Source organism: Pristiophorus japonicus, chromosome 21, assembly GCF_044704955.1.
Source record: "Pristiophorus japonicus isolate sPriJap1 chromosome 21, sPriJap1.hap1, whole genome shotgun sequence".
NCBI classification, from domain to species: domain Eukaryota; kingdom Metazoa; phylum Chordata; class Chondrichthyes; family Pristiophoridae; genus Pristiophorus; species Pristiophorus japonicus.
The window spans coordinates 82,560,545-82,580,306 of NC_091997.1; the positions used below are offsets into that span (position 1 = coordinate 82,560,545).

The following is a 19,762-nucleotide window of genomic DNA, read 5'->3' on the forward strand; positions in this document are numbered from 1 at the left end:
AGGACCAGGCCATTCGGCCCTTCCAGCCTGCGCCGCCATTCAATAAGATCATGGCTGATCATTCAACCTCAGTACCCCTTTCCTGCTTTCTCTCCATATCCCTTAATGGCTAGGGCCATATCTAACTCCTTTTTGAATATATCTAACGAACTGGCCTCAACAACTTTCTGCGGTAGAGAATTCCACAGGTTAACCACTCTCAGTGAAGAAGTTTCTCCTCATCTCGGTCCTAAATGGCTTACCCCTTATTCTTACACTGTGACCCCTGGTTCTGAAACTCCCTAGCAACGGGAACATTCTTCCTGCTTCTAACCTGTCCAATCTCGTCAGAATTTTATAAGTTTCTATGAGATGCCCTCTCATTCTTCTAAACTCCAGTGGATACAAGCCCAGTTGATCCAGTCTCTCCTCATATGTCAGTCCTGCCATTCCGGCAATCAATCTGGTGAATCTTCGCTGTGCTCCTTCAATAGCAAGAACGTCCTTCCTCAGATTAGGGGACCAAAACTGAACACAATATTCCAGATTTGGCCTCACCAAGGCTCTGTACAACTGCAGTAAAACCTCCCTGCTCCTATACTCAAATCCTCTAGCTATGAAGGCCAACATGCCATTTGCCTTCTTCACCACCTGCTGTACATGCATGCCAAACTTCAATGACTGATGTACCATGACACTCAGGTCTCGTTGCATCTCCCCTTTTCCTAATCTGTCACCATTCAGATAATCTTCCTGTTTTGCCACCAAAGTGGATAACCTCAGACTTATCCACATTATACTGTATCTGCCATGCATTTGCCCACTCACCTAACCTGTCCAAGTCATCTTGCAGCCTCTTAGCATCCTTCTCACTGCTCACACCGCCACCCAGCTTAGTGTCATCTGCAAACTTGGGGGATATTACATTCAATTCCTTCATCTAAATCATTGATGTATATTGTAAATAGCTGGGGTCCCAGCACTGAACCCTGCGGCACCCCACTGGTCACTGCCTGCCATTCTGAAAAGGACCCGTTTTCCTGTCTGCCAACCAGTTCTCTATCCACGTCAGTACATTACCCCCAATACCATGTGCTTTAATTTTGCACACTAATCTCTTGTGTTGGACCTTGTCAAAAGCCTTTTAAAAGTCCAAATACACCACATCCACCGGTTCTCCCTTGTCCACTCTACTAGTTACATCCTCAAAATATTTTAGGCATGATTTCCCTTTCATAAATCCATGCTGACTTGGACCAATCCTGTCACTGCTTTCCAAATGCGCTGCTATTTCATCTTTAATAATTGATTCCAACATTTTTCCCACCACCGATGTCAGGCTAACCAGTCTATAATTCCCTGTTTTCGACCTCCTTTTTTTAAAAAGTGGTGTTACATTAGCTACTCTCCAGTTCATAGGAACTGATCCAGAGTCAATAGAATGTTGGAAAATGATCACCAATGCATCCACTATTTCTAGGGCCACTTCCTTAAGTATTCTGGGATGCAGCCTATCAGACCCTGGGGGTTTATCGGCCTTCAATCCCATCAATTTCCCTAACACAATTTCCTGACTAATAAGGATTTCCTTCAGTTCCTCCTTCTCACTAGACCCTCGAACCCCGAGTATTTCCGGAAGGTTATTTGTGTCTTCCTTAGTGAAGACAGATCCAAAGTATTTGTTCAATTGGTCTGCCATTTCTTTGTTCCCCATTATAAATTCACCTGATTCTGACTGCAAGGGACCTACATTGGTCTTCACTAATCTTTTTCTCTTCACATATCTATAGAAGCTTTTGCAGTCAGTTTTTATGTTCCCAGCAAGCTTCCTCTCATACTCTATTTTCCCCCACCTAATTAAACCCTTTGTCCTCCTCTGAATTCTAAATTTCTCCAAGTCCTCAGGTCTGCTGCTTTTTCTGGCCAATGTATATGCCTCTTCCTTGGATTTAACACTATCCCTAATTTCCCTTGTTAGCCACGGTTGAGCTACCTTCCCCGTTTTATTTTTACTCCAGATAGGGCAGCATCTCCCAAACCCGTGACCTCTGCCACCTAGAAGGACAAGGGCAGCAGGCGCATGGGAGCACCACCACCTCCACGTTCCCCTCCAAGTCACACACCGTCCTGACTTGGAAATATATCGCTGTTCCTTCATCGTCACTGGGTCCAAATCCTGGAACTCCCTCCCTAACAGCACTGTGGGAGCACCTTCACCACATGGACTACCGTGATTCAAGGCAGCAGCTCATCACCAGCTTCCCGAGGGCAATTAGGGATGGGCAATAAATGCTGGCCTTGCCAGCGATGCCCACATCCCAGGAACAATTTTTTTTTAAAGCAAGGCCCTGCAAATAGCAATGAGATAAGTGAGCAGTCCATCTGTTTTTGGAGGTGTTGTTGTGAAATGGAGGTTGGCCAGGAGAAGAATAATGTGGAATGCAAGACTGGATTAATGTTCTGGAGTTCTGCTCAATAAACTTGGATGAGAGAAATTTCAGTGTCGTCCCATTTCAAAGAAAGAAAGAACTTGCATTTCTACAGGCCAAAATCACATCCTCAGGACATCCCAAAGTGCCAAACAACCAATGCATTACTTTCTCATGTGGTGTTGTGCTGTGTTGCAATGGGAGCAAGGCAACTCCCCCTACAATTATCCCATGGTATGTTCTTGGTGTGCGGGGGAAAAAAATAATTCAGAGGGCGTTGTTTTTGGTTGCTCTTGCGCATCTCCTAGTAACCAAATAGAGAACACCACCGTCAAAGGCCTGGGAATCTTCACTCCTTAAGAACGTAAGAATTAGGAGTCGGCCATACAAACCCTCCACCATTCAATAAGATCATGGCTGATCTTCGATTTCAACTCCACTCTCCCACCGATCCCTATATCCCTTGACTTCCTCTCAAGTCCAAAAATCCAACGATCCCAGCCTTGAAAAAATTCAACGATTCAGCATCCACAGCCCTTTGAAGAAGATAACTCCAACTTTTCACAACCCTCTGAGTGAAGAAATTCGAACCTCATCTCAGTCTTAATTGGCCAACCCCTTATCCGGAGACTATGCCCCCCCTAGTTGTAGACTCTCCAGCCAGGGGGCACCAACCTCTTAGCATCTACCCTATTAATCCTCCTCAGAATCTTACATGTTTCAATGAGATCACCTGTCATTCTTCTAAACTCCAGAGTCTAGGCCCAATCTACTCAATCTCTCATCATAGGACAACCCTCTCATCCCAGGGATCAATCTAGTGAACCTTCAATAGTGTCAGCCGTGGCTCAGTGGGCAGCTCTCTCGTCTCTGAGTCAGAGTGTTGTGGCTTCAAGTCCCACTCCAGGAACTTGAGCATGAAAAATCTAGGCTGACACTCCAGTGCAGTGCTGAGGGAGTGCTGCACTGTTGGAAGTGCCATCTTTCGAATGAGACGTTAAACCGAGGCCCCGTCTGCTCTCTCAGGTGGATGTAAAAGATCCCATGGCACTATTTTGCAGGAGAGCAGGGGAGTTATCCCCAGTGTCCTGGCCAATATTTATCCCTCAATTAACATAACAAAAACAGATTATCTGGTCAATATCACATTGCTGTTTGTGAGCTTGCTGTGTGCAAATTAGCTGCTGCGTTTCCCACATTACAACAGTGACTACACTCCAAAAGTACTTCATTGGCTGTAAAGTGCTTTGAGATGTCTAGTGGTCATGAAAGGCGCTATATAAATTCAAGTCTTTCTTTCATTCAATGCTCCTTTCTCAGATAAGGAGACCAAAACTGTGCACATATCTCTCTTCCAGCACATGGTCAATAGAGACATAGAAAATAGGCGCAGGAGTAGGCCATTCGGCCCTTCGGGCCTGCACCACCATTCAATATGATCATGGCTGATCATGCAACTTCAGTACCCCACGCCTGCTTTCTCTCCACACCCCCTTGATCCCTTTAGCCGGAAGGGCCACCCGGTCTGTAATAACCGGGAGAATCCCATGCATTAACACTCCGCCATCACTGTAAATGTATTTTTTAAATCACCATCACACCCTTGAATCTATCCCAAAAGATACAACATGCTGATGTGTGTGACACCATCTTTGATACTGCCAGATCCAACTGAACTCGTCCGAACTCGCCTCTGGTGCCTCCATAGTAAGATATTGTGACATTGCAAAGAAGCGATTGTCTTTCAAAGGAACAGGAGGAGGTCATTCAGCCCCTCGAGCCTGTGCCGCCATTCAGTAACATCATGGCTGATCGGTGTATTAACTCCCTCCACTCACCTTGGTTCCGTAACCCTTAATAACCTTACCCTAACCTATCAATCTCAACTTTGGGGATTTTCAATTGACTCCCCCAGCCTCAACAGCGTTTTGGAGGAGAGAGTCCCAGATTTCCTCGACCCTTTGTGTGAAGAAGTGCTTCCTGACATCACCCCCTAGCGGCCCAACTCTTTCAGAGCTGACGCGACATAACTTTTTTTTCTAAGTCGAGGCAGCTTTTATTTTTGCACCACTGCAACTTAGGAAATCTTTCAGATGTATTTGGCCTCCCAGAACACTCTGAATAGCGTTGGATGTTGATGGTAGGTATTACCATTTGGAAAACTTGTGGTCCAGAACTAGCCTGCCACAGCGTACGTGCCGTGAATAAAAAAACATATGTTCATGTGGAGGTATCCAAACGAGATGTGAAATATCCTTACACTTAGATGCAAGTATTAGGATTAAAAACAGGGCAACAAGTTGAAAAGCAATCTGTTCATCAAGATGAGGGTCCATGCAATGGTAGAACAAGATTTTAAAAAAAATTCTGGGGATGTGGGTGTTGCTAGCAAGGCTGGCATTTATTGCCCATCCTTTGTTGCCCTCGAGAAGGTGGTGGTGAGCTGCTTCTTGAACTGCTGCAGTCCGTGTGGTGAAGGTGTTCCCACAGTGCTGTTAGGGAGGGCGTTCTGGGTTTAATCCAGCAACGATGAAGGAACGGCTTTATATTGGCCAAGTCAGGATATTGTGTGGCTGGGAGAGTACTTTGCTGCACTTGTCCTTCACCCCACACAGCAAGCCCCCCGTTTCAGCCAGTCCAACTAAGGGAGTAACTATAAAAATGTGAGGCGTATCAGCAGAGGCAAGGACAGAGAATCTGGTCTGCTTTTGTGAACCTCCAGGTAACTGACTCAAGAGTGATGTTGACAGAAACCTTGGATCTGGTCCAGTTCCTGCCATAATTACCACAGATGCTGCATTTTATATAAATATTCACACAAAAAAAATGGGCTGGTCCAGTAATATCAGATCAATCCAAACATTTCCTTCATTCCCTGACTGATCCCGATGGGACCTATGGTACTCCGTGGTTTGACTTTTCCCCTGAAAGCCCAGTCAACTTACCTGTGCACCATCTCAAATCATTCTTTTTATACAATGAAAGAAAAAAAAGACTTGCATTTCTATAGCGCCTTTCGCGACCTCAGGACGTCCCAAAGCTCTTTACAGCCAATGAAGTTGCTTTTGAAGTGTGATCCCTGATGTGATGTAGGAAACGTGGCAGCTAATTTGTGCATAGCAAGCAAAGCAAGCGCTCTACTCAGAACTCCTTCACGGCAAGCGAGCCAAAGGTGGGTGGAGTAAACGCTACAAGGACACCCTCAAAGCCTCCCTGATAAAGTGTAACATCCCCACCGACACCTGGGGGTCCCTGGCCAAAGACCGCCCTAAGTGGAGGAAGTGCATCCGGGAGGGCGCTGAGCACCTCGAGTCTCGTCGCCGAGAGCATGCAGAAATCAAGCGCAGGCAGCGGAAAGGGCGTGCAGCAAACCTGTCCCACCCACCCCTTCCCTCAACGACTATCTGTCCAACCTGTGACAGGGACTGTGGCTCTCGTATTGGACTGTTCAGCCACCTAAGGATTCATGTTAAGAGTGGAAGCAAGTCTTCCTCGATTCCAAGGGACTGCCTATGATGATGATGAGCAAGCTCCCACACACGGTGTGTGTATATATATATTTTTTTATTTGGCCAACTTTTGTGATCACCAAATTGTTGATGCTATGAATTAATAACTATTTCAGACACTCTAGTTTGAGCAAAAAGATTCCTGTGCAGAAAGTGGACTGGTGATATCAGAACTGATGAGGGGTCTGGACAGAGAAACTGTTCCCATTGGCAGAAGGGTCGAGACTCAGGACACAGATTTAGCGGGATTGGCAAAAGAACCAAAGGCGACGCAAGAACAAATCGTTTTTACACAGCGAGTGGTTAAAATCTGGAACGCACTGCCTGAAAGGGTGGTGGAGGCAGACTCAATTTTATCTTTCAAAAGGGAGTTGGATAAGTATCTGGAGGAAAACAGTTTGCAGGGCTACGGGGAAAGGGCGGGGAGTGGGACTAGCTGAGAGTCGGCACGGACTCGACGGGCTGAACGGCCACATTCCATGCTGTAACCATTCTATGATTCTAACGGAACCAGAGCACTCTGTCAAGTATAGCATGACCGGATACAGCAATCCCTCTCGTCATCAACCAGCACCAACTTCAGAAGTGCAGCATAGAAAATAGGTGCAGGAGTAGGTCATTCGGCCCTTCGAGCCTGCACCACCATTCAATATGATCATGGCTGATCATTTTTGCAACTTTAGTACCCCATTCCTGCTTTCTCTCCATAAACCCTTGATCCCTTTAGCCGTAGGGGCCACATCCAACTTCCTTTTGAACTGCACGAGTGTGGTTTTTATCCGCCTACACCACTCACTCTTCCACTCTGAGTGATATTCTCCTTCAGTGCCGAATTGTGAGCAGTTTCACGTGGAGGCTGGGCGACTGGGAACTGAGACTATGCAAACACATCTCTCCGAAGGCCCCTGCAGTCAACAGAGAATACTTTCACCCCGTCAGTGTGGGCTGGATTCAAATCCAAGTCTCAGGAGGTGAAGGGACAATGGGCTGGATTCTCGGCCTTTTTCCGCCCCCTGTTAGCGCCCCGGAGGGTCGGTAATGGCGGCGGAGAGCATTTCCGGGCGGGCGGCCAGCGCCCCTCCGGGACATTCGGTGCTGGGTTTGCGGGGACGCGGAGCAGTACCGCCCGGGAGAGGCGAGCCGGTGTGCAATGCCCCAGTTGCTCGATATTTGATACTTGCCCAACCTATAGTGACCTGTAGCGCCCCAGTGGGACCGCCTGTGAAAGCTGCTGGTTCCAGGTGTAGCAGCCGCAGTGAAGGAAGGAATGTCGACCTGAGGTCAGTGGTTTTTTTTTTAGTTTCGCGGTTCATGTGGATGTGGCGTGAGGGAAGTATTGGGAATGTTTCGGTGGGTGGGGGGTTTTTCAGATTTTTTTTTGAACGGATGCCTCTCTCAGTGAGCTCGGAGGCCGGCTCTTTAGCTCGGGATTTTCAGTTGCTCAGTCGGCCCTAAAAGAGGTGTGCGACGCCTCCCTTAGTGCCCTGCCCCACACTCCGGGCCCAGCTGGTGAATGTTGCGGCAGGAGACACAAAATTTACCGCGCCGCCCGGGTTAACGCCACAATAGAGGCGCGAACGAATTTCTCCCCCAGTGTTAGATCACCAGTTCCTGTCAAAATCTGCTGTTAGTGAATCCTTTGCTTGCCCTCCAGTGATGGAAGGGAAAAAGGACTCAAGATAAAGAGGTTGCTTCATTAATGCTTGAACTCAGCTGTTCCATGGGCAAGTTCTGTCCGTTCTCTGCTGGGCAGAGTGCTTTGAAGAGGTAGAGTACTTTATCTTTGTATAGGAGAAATAACAGCAGCAGAGAAAGCTATCAAATCCTATATAAAATACTTCTTGTTGGCCAGTGAACAGAAGCATCAGCAATGGCTGCAAAGAAGACTCTGGCCTTGATAGCTCACTCCAGTTAAATAACATCCACAACCGCAACTTATATATAATGTCTTTAACATAGAAAAATGTCCTAAAGCACTTCACCGAGAAGACAAGGAACAAGCATTGAGCTTTTGTGAAAGAGTTAGGAGAGGTGATCAAATGCTTGATCCAAGAGATGTTTTAGAGGATGGGGAGGGAGAATCCCAGATAGGAAGACCAAGGTGGCTGAATGTACTGTCATCAAAGGTGAAGTGGAGGGAGGGAGATACACAGGAGGTCAGATTCAGAGGATGTCGGAGAACGTACAAGGCTGGAGCATGCTGCAGAGGTAGTGTGGGTTGGAACCATGGAGGAATTTGTAGACAACGACAAGGATTTTAAATTTGATCCATTGTGGGAACAGTGAACCAACGTGGAACAGCAAGGGCAGGGGTAGTGAGCAAATGGGGTTTAGTGTCAGACAGGATGTAGACAATAAGTTTTGGACGATTTGGAATATATGCTGGTGAAGGAGGGCACTGAGAAGACAAGTCTAGAGTAACAAGAGGTTTCTGATAGAAATGGGGTCAAGGCAGGGGTGGAAGCAAGTACCGTTGCAAATATGGAAGTAAGAGGACTTGGTAATATATGGGGTAAGGGGCTGGAAGCTCAGCTTTTTGTCAGACAGAAGACTGAAACTGCATGCAGTCTAGTTTAACTGAGGTAGGGTATGGGGTTGATGGCAAGGGTGTGGAGTTCTTGGCAGGGGACCGAACATAATGGCTTTGGACTTCTCGATATTCAATTGTAGGAAATTCTGGCTTATCCACCCCTATTAATGTCGGGGTTTAAAGAGGTGATGGACAAGTCAAGCTGGTGTCATCATCACCTGTATGGAAGTTGACCCAGTGTCTACAAATGTTATCACCAAGAGGCAGCATGTAATGAGGAAAAGGAAGGGGCCTAGGATGGATCGTTGCAGAACTCTGGGCAGGACTGGTTGGGAGTTGCAGCAGGAAAGGAATCACACAAGGACGACAGAGGAGAGTCAGTGGAATAGAATGGTGACCAGCCACATGGCACACTGCAGAGAGGCCCAGGAAGACAAGGAGATAAAGTGTCACAGAGGATCTTGTTGGTGACCTTGACTGGAGTGGTCTCAGTGCTGTGGGAAAGGCAAAAACCAGATTGAATGGGTTCAAATAGTGAGAATGCAGCTGGGAAGAAAGAATATATATATTTTTTATTTATTCGTTCACAGAAATGTGGGCATGAGCTGGCGAGGTTGGCATTTATTGCACAAACCTAATTTCCCTTGAGAAGGTGGTGGTGAGCCGCTGTAGTCTTGTGGTGACTTTTTCGTAGCAGTTTTCGGGCAGTTAAGAGTCAACCACACTGCTGTGGGTCTAGAGTCACATCTAGGCCAGACCGGGTAAGGGCGGCAGATTTCCTGCCCTGAAGGACATTCAAGAACCAGTTGGGTTTTTAACATCAATCCAATAGTTTCATGGTCACCATTACTGACACTAGCTTTGTATTCCAGATTTATTTAATTAACTGAATTTAAATTCCCCAGCTGCTGTGGTGGGATTCGAACGCACGTCTCTGGACTATTAGTCCAGGCTTCTATGAATTGCTAGTCAAGTAACATAACCACTATGCTACCATACCCCCTATATATCTCCAGAAACCTTAAAGAAGGCGGCGAGGTTGGAGGTTGGGTGCTCAGTGCAGGGAACAGACAGGCCAAGGATGGGATTTTTGAGGAGATGGACGTGGGAAGGCCCAGTGACATATAAAAAAAATAAGAAGTCCAAGACACAAGGGAGTGAAGAAGGAAAAGAAATGAAGAGAAAGAAAAAGTAACCCAACAATAATCGCAAACAAAAACAGCTTCAGAAACAGGACAAGAAAGAGGAGTTGAAGATAAAGCCAAGAGCAGAAAAATTAAAATGAGGCATGACAGAATCTTACCTGGTCAGTCACAAAATCTGTGTGAAGGTGATCTCGAAATGTTGGTTGGGTCTTGAACGGGTGGGAGGTCCACAGATCTTCCACAAAGTAACAAGATGCTCTCCTGAAGCCAATGATGTGCAGATAGGATGAGCATGTGTTGGACACTGCCTCTGAAATGCAGGATCCCAACTTTAGATGATAAGAACAGAAGAAATAGGAGCAGGAGTAGACCATAAGGCCCCTCGAGCCTGTTCCGCCATTCAATAAGATCATGGCTGATCTGATAACGGACTCAGCTCCACTTCCCTGCCCGCTCCCCATAACCCCTTATTCCCTTATCGTTTAAGAAACTGTCGATTTTTGTCTTAAATTTATTCAATGTCCCAGCTTCCACAGCTCTCTGAGGCAGTGAATTCCACAGATTTACAACCCTCTGAGAGAAGAAATTTCTCCTCATCGCAGTTTAAAATGGGCAGGCCCCTTATCCTAAGATCATGCCCTCTAGTTCTAGTCTCCCCTATCAGTGGAAACATCCTCTCTGCATCCACCTTGTCAATCCCCCTCATAATCTTATACGTTTTGATAAGATCACCTCTCATTCTTCTGAATTCCAATGAGTAGAGACCCAACGTACTCAACCTTTCCTCATAAGTCAACCCCCTCATCCCCGGAATCAACCTCGTGAATCTTCTCTGAACTGCCTCCAAAACAAATATATCCTTTCGTAAATATGGAAACCAAATCTGCACGCAGTATTCCAGGTGTGGCCTCACTAATACCTTGTATAGCTGTAACAAGATTTCCCTGCTTTTATACTCCATCCCTTTGCAATAAAGGCCAAGATACCATTGGCCTTCCTGATCACTTGCTGTACCTGCATACTATCCTTTTGTGTTTCATGCACAAGTACCCCAGGTCCTGCTGCACTGCGGCAATTTGCAATCTTTCTCCATTTAAATAATAACTTGCTCTTTGATTTTTTTCTGCCAAAGTGCATGACCTCACACTTTCCAACATTATACTCCATCTGCCAAATTTTTGCCCACTCACTTAGCCTGTTTATGTCCTTTTGCAGATTTTTTGTGTCCTCCTCGCACATTTTTGCATTGTCAGCAAACTTGGCTACGTAACACTCAGTCCCTTCTTCCACGTCATTAATATAGATTGTAAATAGTTGGGGTCTAAGCACTGATCCCTGCAGCACCCTACTAGTTACTGGTTGCCAACCAGAGAATGAACCATTTATCCCTACTCTCTGTTTTCTGTTCATTAGCCAATCCTCTATCCATGCTGATATATTACCCCCAACCCCGTGAACTTTTATCTTGTGCAGTAACCTTTTATGTAGCACCTTGTCAAATGCCTTCTGGAAGTCCAAATACACCACATCCACTGGTTCCCCTTTATCCACCCTGTTCGTTACATCCTCAAAGAACTCCAGCAAATTTGTCAAACATAACTTCCCCTTCATAAATCCATGCTGACTCTGCCTGACCGAATTTTGCTTTTCCAAATGTCCTGCTACTGCTTCTTTAATAATGGACTCCAACATTTTCCCAACCACAGATGTTAGGCTAACTGGTCTATAGTTTCCTGCTTTTTGCCTGCCTCCTTTTTTAAATAGGAGCATTACATTTGCAGTTTTCCAATCTGCTGGGACCTCCCCAGAATCCAGGGAATTTTGGTAAATTACAACCAATGCATCCACAATCTCTGCCGCTACTTCTCTTAAGACCCTAGGATGCAAGCCATCAGGTCCAGGGGATTTATCTGCCTTTCGTCCCATTATCTTACTGAGTACCACCTCCTTAGTGATTGTGATTGTGTTAAGTTCCTCCCCCCCTATAGCCCCTTGGCTATCCACTGTCAAACTTACAAGAACATATGAAATAGGAGCAGGAGTAGGCCATCTGGCCCCTCGAGCCTGCTCCACCATTCAATAAGATCATGGCTGATCTGATCATTGGTGGCCGTGCCTTGTGTTACCTGGGCCCTAAGCTCTGGTGCTTCGTCCCTAGACCTCTGCTCCTCTCTCCTCCTTTAAGACGTTCCTTAAAACCTACCTCTTTGATCAAGGTTTTGGTCTCCTCTTTATGTGGCTCGGTGTCAATTTTTTGGCCTTATAAAACTCTTATGAAGCACCTTGGGACATTTTACTACGTTGAACTTGTCAAATAAATTAAACTCAAGAACTACACTTCTGAAAACTAAAATTTGAGATAAAGTAGTATTTTTTTCTAAGACTAAAATAATTCTGGTCAGCAATCCATATTTTTTGGAACTGATGTTGGAACTTGAAACAACAACAACTTGTATTTATATAACGCTTTCAACATAGTAAAACGTTCCGAGGCACTTCACAGCAGCGTTACAAGACAAAACAGATAAATTTGACACCGAACCACATAAGAAGAAATTACAGATGACCAAAAGCTTGTTTAAAGAGGTAGGTTTTAAGGAGGAAAGAGAGGTAGAGAGGCGGAGAGGTTTAGGGAGGGAGTTCCAGAGCTTGGGGCCCAGGCAACTGAAGGCACGGCCACCAATGGTTGAGCAGTTATACAAATAACATCTTCATTGTTGTTCCAAAATGGAGATGTACATTTATATAGTGCCTTTCACATCCTTAGGACATTCCCAAGTACATCACAGCCAATGAATTACTTTTAAAGTGCAGTCACTATTGTTATATGGCAAATGGGAAAGTCAGCCTGCACACAGCAAGGTGCCATTAACAGTAATAAGATGAATTACCAGTTAATCTGTTTTAGTGTTGTAGATACTCTGTTTGGGGGGGGGAAGTGTCCATAGATCTTTTACACCAATCTGAGCAGCTAGATGGAGCCTCAATTTAACATCTCACCTGAAAGAACCTCAGACATTCCCTCAGTACTGCACCCTGTGATCCTTACAAGAAAAACGGTCCCCACCTCCACTGGGACCAGGTTCTGGCATGGCAGTGTGCCTGCGTCATGCAGATGTATTACAGAGAATTACATAGTATTTACAGCACAGAAACAGGCCATTCGGCCCAACTGGTCGATGCTGGTGTTTATGCTCCACTTGAGCCTCTGCCTACCATACTTCTTCTAACCCTAGCTGCATATCCTTTTAGTTCTTTCTCCCTCACATGCTTATCTAGCTTCCCCTTAAATATATCGTGGGCCGCCCCGACCTGTGTGAGAACACCACCGCAGGTCGGGGCTATAAATAGAGTTGGAGCGCCGGGCCCTGGAACATCGTGGGCGGAGGTGCGGCGAATGAGGGTATGGGGCCCAGAAGAGCCGAGGGCCCAGGGGCAGCACGGTCCAGCCCACACTGCGATATGTGCGCGCACGAGGTCTGTGCAACACAGCAGGTCTCCAGTCGTCTTGGTTAACCCTTGCCACTCAATAAAGGCCGAGCTCTGTCAAGTCCGTGTGGTGGCTGATGTGCAACGGTCACCACACGTTAAAAAAATCCACGCACAGGCATCTTCCACCCCCTCAACTGGAGTTCAGGTCTGGAACATCGGGTCCTTCATTGAAACATCTGTGAACTCGTGTGGAAGCAAGTTATCCTCATTCAAGGGACTGCCTATGATGATGATGATGATGATGACTGCGCTGATGCCAAGTCCTGGATGGGGCTTGAACCCAAATCTTGACTCAGAGGCAGGACTGAGCCAAGCTAATACTAAAAATTCTCTTCACTGTTTCTGAACATTCATGTGACTTCGAGTTCTCTGACAACTTTAGAAAAATTCTTGAAAAGTCTTAAAGCCCCCAAAAAATTACAATTTTATCTATTTTTCCAAAACTAGGATTACATTTCTTTGAAACGCCAAACCAAATGAGAATAAAACTAAAATTATATCTAGGACTAAAATGAACTCCTAGGGTCAGGTTTAGCGGGATTCAGGTGTGCTACAGTATCTGCTCTATACTGCCCCAATCTCATAATAGATCGACTTCCGTAACTCCCGCGTTGGCCACCCGCATGCTCTTGTCAAGTGAGTACCATTTGTAGCAAACTATAGGAGCTTTCTGCTGTACAGCTACGTCTGCTGACAGGTGGTTAAGGCTAAGGCCAGTTTGAGAGGAGCAAAAGTTAAAAAAAAAGAGAAAGTAGCTAATGATATATTAAGGACTGCATTCAGCAACATATGTGAGCACAGGATTAATAATATTAATGACCTAGATGAAGGACCAAGCGTAATGTATCCAAGTTTGCTGAGGATACAAAGCTAGGTGGGACAGTAAGCTGTGAGGAGAACACAAAGCGTCTGCAAAGGGGTATAGACAGAGTGAGTGGGCAGTAAGGTGGCAGATGGAATATAATGTGGGGAAATGTGCGATTATTCACTTTAGTAGGAAGAATAGAAAAACAGAATATTTTTTAAATGGTGAGAAATGTTTAAATGTTGGTGTTCAGAGAGATTTGGGAGACCTTGTGCAAAAAACACAGAAAGTGAGCATGCAGGTACAGCAAGCAATAAGGAAGGCAAATGGCACGTTGTCCTTTATTGCAAGGGGTTTGGAGTATAAGGGTAAGGAAGTCTTGCTACAATTGTACAGGGCCTTGATGAGACTACACCTGGGGTACTGTGCACAGTTTGGGTCTCCCTATCTAAGGAAGGATATACTTGCCTTTGAGGCAGTGCAACAGAGGTTCACTAGATTGATTCCTGGGGTGAGAGATTGTGTAGAATGGGCCGATACGCTCTGGAGTTAGAAACATAGAAAATAGGTGCAGGAGTAGGCCATTCGGCCCTTCGAGCCTGCACCACCATTCAATAAGATCATGGTTGAGCATTCCCTCAGTACCCCTTTCCTGCTTTCTCTCCATACCCCTTGATGCCTTTAGCCATAAGGGCCATAACTAACTCCCTCTTGAATATATGCAATGAACTGGCATCAACAACTCTCTGTGGTAGGGAATTCCACAGGTTGACAACACTCTGAGTGAAGAAGTTTCTCCTCATCTCAATCCTAAATGTCCTACCCCTTATCCTAAGACTGTGTCCCCTGGTTCTGGACTTTCCCATCATCGGGAATATTCTTCCCGCATCTAACCTGTCCAGTCCCGTCAGAATCTTGTAAGTTTCTATGAGATCCCCTCTCATCCTTCTAAACTCCAGTGTATAAAGGCCCAGTTGATCCAGTCTCTCCTCATATGTCAGTCCCGCCATCCTGGGAAACAGTCTGGTGAACCTTTGCTGCAATCACTCAACGTCCTTCCTCAGATTAGGAGACCAAAACTGAACACAATATTCCAGGTGAGGCCTCACCAAGGCCCTGTACAACTGCAGTAAGACCTCCCTGCTCCTATACTCAAATCCTCTAGCTATGAAGGCCAACATACCATTTGCCTTCTTCACCGCCTGCTGTACTTGCATGCCAACTTTCAATGACTGATGAACCATGACACCCAGGTCTCGTTGCACCTCCCCTTTTCCTAATCTACTGCCATTCAGATAATATTCTGCCTTCGTGTTTTTACCCCCAAAGTGGATAACCTCACATTTATACACATTATACTGCATCTGCCATGTATTTGCCCACTCATCTAACCTGTCCAAGTCACCCTGCAGCCTTTTAGCATCCTCCTCACAGCTCACACCGCCACCCAACTTAGTGTCATCTGCAAACTTGGAGATATTACACTCAATTCCTTCATCTAAATCATTAATGTTTAGAAGAATGAGAGGTGATCTCATTGAAACATACAAGATTCTGAAGGGGATTGACAGAGTAGATGCTGAGAGGTTGTTTTCCCTGGCTGGAGTGTCTCGAACCAGGGGGCACAGTCTCAGGATAAGGGGTCGGCCATTAAAGACAAAGATGAGGAGGAATTTCTTCACTCAGATAGTTATGAATCTTTGGAATTTTCTGCCCCAGAGGGCTGTGGATGCTGAGTCTCTGAATATATTCAAGGCTGAGATAAATAGATTTTTGGACTCTAGGGGAATCAAGGGATAATGGAGATCGGGCGGGAAAGTGGAGTTGAGGTCGATGATCAGCCGTGATCTTATTGAATGGCAGAGCAGGCTCGAGGGGCCGTAGGGCCTACTCCTGCTCCTAATTCTTGTGTTCTTATAATAATTAGACTGGCATCACGACAGGGGTGAGAGTGTGCCTCAAGTTTTACCCTGACTCTAACCCGTGCTGCTGACCTGGGAGGGAAGCAGAAAGGAAGGCATTTGATTCTGACACTAGGTGAAAAATATGGAACATGTGTTCCTTTTGCCAGCACTGCCATTACTCTCCATGCACAAGATGACATCAACAAAATAATCCTACTACAGGCACTCAGGCTCCATACTTAATGTTTTTCTCGGTGAAATGAAATAGAGTGACTTGGGTAAAATTTCTCGTCAGCAGAAATGGAAATCTTGTGTTTCAATGGCACACCTGTATGTGGCTCTTATCGAGCTTTCACATTGGTTTTATTGCTTCTCTGATTACAATGGGGAACGAGGTAGTGCGGTGCTAAATCTTACTGTCAGCTGTGGCCCAGTGGGAAGCACTGTCGCCTCGGAGTCAGAAGGTCGTGGGTCCAAGTCCCACTCCACAGACTTGAGCATGTATTCGAGGCAGAGTGCTGCACTGTCGGAGGTTCCGTCTGTCAGATGGGAAGGTGAGCATCTGCCCTCTCAGGTGGACATAAAAGATCCAACGGCGCTTTTCGAAGAAGAGCAGGGGTGCCCTGGTCAATATTTATCCCTCAACCAGCATCACTAAAACAGATTATCTGGTCATTTATCTCATTGCTGTTTTGGGGACCATGCTGTGCGCAAATCGGCTGCTATATTTCCCTATATTGCAACAGGGACTACACTTCAAAAGTACTTCACTGGCTGTGAAAGGAATGGTGAAAGGTGCAATATAAATACAAGCTCCTTTTTTCTTATCTACTGAGCAGCGATGTCCCAGATTCAATCCCCAGTATGTGTGGAGTTAGCCCATCTCAACCTCAACATTCTTTGCATCAATAACCAGCAATGAAGTCATTTTAACCATTGCAAACTTTCACCAGTGGGAGCGGCTAAATATTATGGGTGGGGGTTCTGGGTTAGCACCTTTCTAACAGTGGGAAAACTGGATGGAAATAAAACCCATTTTATTTTACACAAAGAACATTAATCAATCTTTGGGAAAATTAAAATCAACATCCATCTGGCCATTAGCAATTCTTAGCGAGGGTCAGAAACTTTCAATAACCCAAAAGTTTCTGTACTGTGCAATACAGTTGCACAGGTCAAGGGCTATTATGCTAAGTTCACCTCCCACTCGCACACCACCCTGACTTGGAAATAAATTGCCATTCCTTCATCATCACTGGGTCAAAATCCTGGAACTCCTTCCTTATCAGTACCTTCACCACACGGATTGCAATGGTTCAAGAAGGCAGCTCACCATCACCTTCTCAAGGGCTATAAATCCCAAGACAGAATACAAAAAATGCCAAACATGGGATCTCTCCCAGAACTTACCAATGACTATTTTCCATTCCGTGACCAATGGACATCGCAGGGGGATAGCGTGTCTAATAGACACTGATAACATTACCATTTAGTTGGTAAAGAAAGACTTGGATTTATATAGCGCCTTTCACGACCACCAGACGTCTCAAAGCGCTTTACAGCCAATGAAGTACTTTTGGAGTGTAGTCAATGTTATAATGTGGGAAATGTAAGGTTATTGTTGGTATTGTTGCTTTAGTTTAAGCATCTTTTGTTTAATCGCACCACTTGTTTATTATACATTTCGGATGAAACGTTAAACCGAGGCCCAGTCTGCTCTCTCAGGTGGACGTAAAAGATCCCATGGCACTATTTCAAAGAAGAGCAGGGGGAGTTATCCCCGGTGTCCTGGGGCCAATATTTATCCCTCAATCCACATAACAAAAAAAACAGATTATCTGGTCATTATCACATTGCTGTTTGTGGGAGCTTGCTGTGCCCAAATTAACTGCTGCGTTTCCCACATTACAACAGTGACTGAACTCCAAAAGTACTTCATTGGCTGTAAAGTGCTTTGGGACGTCCGGTGATCGTGAAAGGCGCTATATAAATGCAAGTCTTTCTTTGTAGACCAGCGGTGCCTTTAAAGAGGCACTTGAAGTTTTGGCTCCTGGGGCAACGCAGTGCCACCTCGGTTGGTCTATGCAAACCGGCCCAAAGACCCGGTCCTCGGCATGAAAGTGTCCTTTGCGTGTCAGTGGCATTAATCCGCGCTGGCGGATTACAGCATCAATGATGAGCTGAACATTTTGTAGTCACAGCCTTGACTTGCAAAAGTGTTCGTCTTAAACATGTCGCATTCTTTACCTCGTTTTAGAGAATGTCATTCTACCGTTTAAAAACAAATGCCGATCACTATCTTTTACATTTCCGGTACAGACGCCTTGTTCAATGCGAGCACTCCTGCCCACCCACACAGGCTGCTTCTGGTGAAAGGACAGGTCCGTGGGGCTCGGAGACGGGAATCTGCTATGTTTTTTAAACTTCCTATTCGGAGGAATGCCAATACAGCGTGTCCTCATTGGTAAACAACGCGAGCACTCAACGTTACACCTTTCATAACCAGAGATAGGTTTAAAAACACATCCGTCCAAATCACAAATAGACCAGTGGGATCAGTCTCTGAAGTCTGCTGTCTTATCGCGACTTGCACTGCTGTGTTGCAGCGTGCAACATAGCTCGCTGGCGGCAGGTAATATAATGGGACTCGAAAATAACGTTTCTGTTTTGCGATCAATGTGTGTAAACGTGTCTCTACAACTACACACACTTCCACACAGCACTCGGGAAATGGCATGAATGTAAAGTGGCTTCAGGAAATCCAACTGTTCCACCGTGACCCACGCTCCCACAAACAGGGCAATATTTGTTGGATTAAATGTGTTTACAAATGGGCTGGGCGCTGAAAAGGAGGAGGTGCCAAAGGCTGGGTCGAGTCAGACGTATTTTCACACCGTGCGGCGTACGGATTTAGCAAAAGAGCCACTTCTTGCAGGGCTTCTCCAGCCCCAAGCGTGTGCACTTGTTTTTAAAGTCAATCTCCTTTCTCTCCACCCCCCGGGCCTCCCTACAAGTGAGCGGCTGCTCAGCTGCCGAATGGGACTGCTTCAGCTGTTCAGCCCCCGCCCTCCATGTTTTTTGCTATATATATATATACACACACACACACACTCTCTCTTTCTCTCTGAATATTGTTGGCTGCCTCGACTTTCTGACGGCGGCGTTCACGTCGGAAGCTCGGTGGAGACACAGCAGCAGCGTTGCATGCCCGGTACACCAGGAGTTATTCACAGGGCACACACAACCCCCCGGCCCAGCAAACTTTGTTTTGGAACTTGGCCAAGGCGACAAAAGGAGTGAAATTAACACTTCTACACACAAAAAGTTTGGAGCTTTCTTGCCCCCAAACGGCAACTGATGCTAGATCATTTCTTCATTTTAAATCGGTGATTGATAGCGTTTGGTTAAATAAAACGTATTATCCGGCAAAGGCGGGTGAATGAAGTTCGGTCGTGGATCAGCCATGACCTCACTGAATGGCGGAACGGGCTCAATGAGCTCCTGTTCCTATGGGTGAACAGGTTCTGGGGCCCACGGCTGCCAGCCTGGCTCAGTCAACACCGCCTCCGCTGGTTATTACCCAGTGGCTTTCCCACTCGGCTCTCTGTTGTAGGAGGGTGAGTGGAAGGGGAGGAGGGGTGAGTGGAAGGGGATGGTAGGGTGAGTGGAAGGGGAGGAGGGTGAGTGGAAGGGGAGGAGGGGTGAGTGGAAGGGGAGGGGGTGAGTGGGAAGGGGTGAGGGGAGGAGGGGGGAGGGGGGAGGAGGGAGAGGGGGGAGGAGGGGAGAGGGGGGAGGAGGGGAGAGAGGGGGGAGGAGGGGAGAGGGGGGAAGGAGGGAGAGGGGGAGGAGGAGGAGGGAGGGGGAGGGAGGAGGGAGGAGGGAGGAAGGGGGAGGAGGGGAGGAGGGGGGGAGGGAGGGGGGAGAGGGAGGAGGAGGAGGAGGGGGGAGAGGGTGCGATACTACCCCCTT

At 46.4% G+C, this 19,762-nt stretch overlaps 1 protein-coding gene across 1 annotated transcript in view; it reads right to left on the minus strand.

Annotated features, from left to right (window-relative positions):
• Positions 1 to 19,762, minus strand: part of sin3aa (SIN3 transcription regulator family member Aa) — a 142,763-nt gene that overhangs the window by 120,154 nt on the left and 2,847 nt on the right. Inside the window, exon 2 of the mRNA XM_070865133.1 lies at positions 9,751 to 9,902. The gene's annotated coding sequence lies outside the window, so the exon portion shown is untranslated. The remainder of the gene's footprint in view (positions 1 to 9,750; positions 9,903 to 19,762) is intronic.